A 5,000-nucleotide genomic window follows, 5' to 3' on the forward strand; every position below is an offset into this window, starting at 1 on the left:
GTGCTTAATATACAATGCTAAACTATTGTTTGTTTAATCAGTAAATATAATATTTTGCTGTTTTCTTAGAACTGTAAACTTGACAAACAAACATTTCCATTACACGCTGTTTTACACTCTATTATGAAGGGATGCATGACAACTTTGTCAACCTTTTTAAAACTTCTAATGCTTTGTGATGCATTTGATTTTCTGTGCACTTTGAATTTGATTGTTGTTTTATAGTGCATTCTAAACTCTTTGGATCTTATTAACTAGCTCCTTGACATTTGTTAATGTTATTTGTTTATAAAAATAAAGAGATATGCCAAAAAATTGTTTTAATATCATTTAACTATTCTGGTTATCCTATATTTTACTCATAAACCATGTTTTAAGCACAAAGAATGAAACGATGGAAAAAGGATAATATCTGTTGTAAAAGAGTAATACAGATTACAATATTCCTAAATACAAAATTCATATTATAATTGAAAATCTTGGGGATATATAAATGAAAAGAGAGAGAAAGAGAGGGGGAAAAAAAAGAAGAAAAAAGATCTGAATCAATAAAACCAAGGATATAATTGATTGTACAAGATTATTGCAAAATACAGTGTTCCTAGCCAGTGTGCATAAAGGGTTTACAAGTTTTACAGATATGTTGACAGATAATGAAAACAGGCCTGCATGAAACAAGAGCACAAGTGCCAACATTGCTTTAACTTACAATGATTATTACAGAATACATTGATTTAAAGAGATTATCACAGAATACAATGTTCAAAATGGATTGAACTCTTGAGGATATATATGTTAAATGTATTTTAGTTTTACTATCTATATATCTATCTATCTGTATCTATATCTACACACACACCTATGGAGAAAAAGAGAAGAAGAGCTGCAAAAAGATGAGAATTGTGTGTGTGTGTGTGTGTGTGTGTGAGAGAGAGAGAGTTTATGTCTATTTATCTATGAACCATGGATGACATAACCAGTGAGAATCATCAGAGGATAATGTAAAAACTTAATTCTTCCATGAAATACAATTATTACTGTACAATAATGTTTAGTGTAAATATCTACAAGAAATGATTATTATAATGATAATAATGAAAATAATGATGATGATGATGATGATGATGATGATGATGATGATGATGATGATGATGATGATGATGATGATGATGATGATGATGATGATGATGGTGATAGTGATGAGAAAAAAAAACTCCATTGTATAAGGCACAAAAAATGCAACCATGTATTGTAACTATGCTTTCAATGACTTATCAGCTTTCATGTTGTGTCATCTTTTTGTATGTCTATGATGTTTAGAAAAAAAAAACAAAAACAAAACAAACACACACACAATTAAATAAATAAAATATAACATATAATGCAAGAACACAAGGTTTCTAGGGTATGCTTCCAACAATTTGTCAGTTTTCATGTTTCTCTTTCTCTTGTATGTATATCATGTGGAAAAAAAAAATAATAATAAAATAAAAAAAATAAAAAATAAATAACATAACACAACAGCAATATCAGTTTTGCATAGTATGCTTTCATAAAGATGTCCTTTTTCATATGATTTAGCATCTTTTTTTCTTGATAAAATGTGAAAAATATTCAGTTGATGTAAGTGCACATTTGCTTTCTTTCATAGACAAAGTCTGGCTATTTCATCTATCAAGTTAATTTGGTAGCATGTTCTTTAACGTGGATGATTTAGTGAAAGATATGCGAGTCTTTATAATAGCTGAAAATTTTCATCTGCATTTACAAAATATCATAATAACATGCCAAGTCTAGAAAAGATAGTCGTTAAAGAACTGGTATGTGTCTAAGCATTGAAACAGCCAGCCAGCCAGCCAGCCAGCCATCTCTAAGGTGTGTGTGTGATGTGTTCAATCAAAACTAGTCGTGCTAACTAGAGCAGTTGGGTAGTTTGTTGGATTTAGCTCCTTTTGTGAAGTGAATAAAGACTATATTGTGGAGATATTGTGGAGAAGGTCCATTTCTACTTGTCCGAGAGTTGAGCGGAGGCAGTTTGGTAGTTTGTTGGATTTAGCTGGTTAGTGAATAAGGTCTAGATTTGTTTGAGATATAGGGGAGAAGGTCGATTTCTGTTTGTCCGACGGCTGGTCGGGGCGCGCGTAGGCCTCACCGAGGCAAGAGCAAAGTCAAGTTGAATGTTGCTTGTGTATGAAATATGAAATGAGAAATGGAATGGATTGTATTGTATTGTCTTGTTTGCTGATGAGTGAGATTGTTTTTTGGTGTTTTTTGCTTGTTTTTGTTTTTGACTCAGTTTTTGTTGTTTAGTTAGTTGATGTTTGGTATGTTTTTTTTTGTTTGACGTTTGAGTTTGCGTTTTTGCTCTTTTTCTACGTGTTTTGCACTGGTCTCTGTTTCTTTTTTCCTTCTTGTTGGCTTTTTGTGTGGTTCGACTGTTTGTTTTAGTGTTGATTTTTGGTGAGTTTGTTTGTGAGAGAGAGGAATTCGAGTGTTTTCATGAGAGAGTGAGTGAGTGGGTTGGTACTGATAACTAGCTAACTACTGATCGGTTTGTAACCCGATCCCTCCCCCTCCTTATCTGGCTGGCTGGCTGGCTGTGGTCCTTCTTCCTCCCTCCCTCTCTCTCTCTCTCTTTCTTGCACGTACATTTTTATCTTCCTCTACCAAATCAAATTCAATGATTATTACTACTTCGTGCTCATACTCAGTGGCTATTTTCCTCATCAATCACTTTTGTGTGTCACCAGGTATCGTAATATTATTGATAGGCACAGTTTGCTACAAGGGATATCTGTCTGATTCAACATACATACATAGATTGTTTCTATCTCTTTCTCTGTTTCACTTGCCCCCCCCTTTTTTCCACTCCGTACCACCCACCCCCCCTCTCTCTCTCTTTCTCTCTCCCATCATAGACAGCGAACCAACCATTCATTTCTAGTCATTCATTCATTTGTTTTAGTTTTTGTAATAAATCGACTTTACACTTGTAAATGCATAGCATACATGCATGTATCATTTCTCACTTTCTCCCCCCTTGACTCTTGACATGAAATGGGCCTACACTCTTATTCATTATCATTGCTACTGCTTGTTACATTCTTAACACCATCGACACTGCTACTACTACTACTAATACTACTATTGCCTACATTTGTTTTTGCCCCTATCATATACTGAGATCAAATAAACGTTGGCTTGTTTCTTGATTTACTATCCTCTGTCTTTTGAATTTCTTCTTCTTCTCACATGTCCCAACATACATACACATACATACAACCACATACGCAGACAGACAGACAGACATACAAGAATTGATGAGAGCTCGCGCAAAGGAAACGAAACGAAACAGAGCAAACAAAGCAAGGCAAAGCAAAGCTAGGAAAAATGGCTATTCCACTTGCGTTTTCTCGAACGAACGAACAAACAAACTAACTAGCAACCAATCAATCTAGCAAGCACGCATCTTCTCTCCGGATCACCACACATACACTTACGAATCAAATCAAACAATTCAAAGTATTATCCATCACACTTGCACTCTGACTGACTGATTGATTGATTGAGTTTTACCTTATCTGCATGCATACATGAAATAAAGAGAGACAGGCATGCATGCACATGCATATACGCAGACACACACACACACACACAAGTACCAAGACAACTAACTCATCAACCAAGGGCAATTCCTTCAAGCTTGATAGAAACAACGGCGACATAATAATAATAATAATGATAATAATAGTAATAATAGACCTCACTCTAGTAAGGAAAGAGGTCACTCATTCACTCACTCCCTCCCAATTGCCATTATACCATCGTAACTACACCAGTGGTTTGTTGTTGCCTATATACTAAAAGCCAAACAAACAAACACATAGTCAATTGATAATATGATAGAGGTGGCCTGTTCCCCCCTCTCCCCACACTTGGAGAGGGGTTGGCCACCTCTATGCAAGTGTGGGGATAGGGAGGGAGGGAGGAAGGAGGGAAGGGAGAAGGGAAGGGAGGGGGGAACAGGGAGGGAGGAAGGAGGGAAGGGAGAAGGGAAGGGAGGGGGGAACAGGGAGGGAGGAAGGAGGGAAGGGAGAAGGGAAGGGAGGGGGGAACAGGGAGGGAGGGAGGAGGGGAGGGGGGAGGGGGGGACAGGGAGGGAGGGAGGGAGGGAGGGGGGGGGGGGGGGGGGAGGGAGGAGGGGGGGGGCGGGGGAGGGGGGGGAAAGAGGGAAGGGAGGGAGGCATAGAGGTGGCCAACCCCTCTCCCTCCCTCCCTGTTCCCCCCTCCCCCCACTCCCCACACATGCAAATTGGTTTGCGACGACCGACCGACCGATGAATGAATAAATGAATACACGACACGAGTCAGTCATTACACAGATAGATGGATGGATAGATAGATACATAGATAGAGAGATACGACCACAATGTTTAGAATGCATTCCTTATCCACCTGGCCCTTAGGTCGATAACCGACAAAACAACCAGCAAGGAAAATCATGGAATCGCCGACGCCGCCGACGATATTCATTCGCTTACAAAAATGAAACAAACAAACAAAAAAAGACATCGAGAGACGTACATGTTTACATTCTTAGCCATACTTGAGTCTTCACACTTATTTATTCCACTTGTCAGAGGAATAATGCTGTACATATTACTATTATCAAATATGGGGATGCTCACTCACTCACTCACTCACTCACTCATCCCTACCAAACTCTTATATAATGATTGGATGAACAAACAGTGAATAAACAACTAAGCCGCACATGATATCTGTAGGCACTACTAGTGACATGCACACGCACACGTACACGCCATGCAAAACGTACACATTCATCTAGTAAAATGCATGCAATGAATAAATGCACACACACACACACACACACACACAACGCGCACGTCCACGTGCGTGCATGCATGCATAGATAGGCACATAGGCACCTGGATGCACAGATATCTGCACACATACACACCTACACACACACACACACA

General features: G+C 38.3%; 1 long non-coding RNA gene across 1 annotated transcript in view; it reads left to right on the top strand.

Moving 5' to 3' along the window:
• LOC147467927 (uncharacterized) overlaps positions 1 to 1,508 on the top strand; it is a 10,712-nt gene extending 9,204 nt beyond the window's left edge. The window contains exon 5 of the long non-coding RNA XR_015192653.1: positions 1 to 1,508. This exon is cut by the window's left edge and continues 440 nt beyond it. This is a non-coding gene — a long non-coding RNA (uncharacterized LOC147467927).
• The last annotated feature ends 3,492 nt before the right edge of the window (positions 1,509 to 5,000 follow it).

The sequence above is a fragment of the Penaeus japonicus genome, unplaced genomic scaffold (assembly GCF_977035675.1).
Source record: "Penaeus japonicus unplaced genomic scaffold, GWHDUDI00000001_assembly GWHDUDI00000032, whole genome shotgun sequence".
NCBI lineage: Eukaryota > Metazoa > Arthropoda > Malacostraca > Decapoda > Penaeidae > Penaeus > Penaeus japonicus.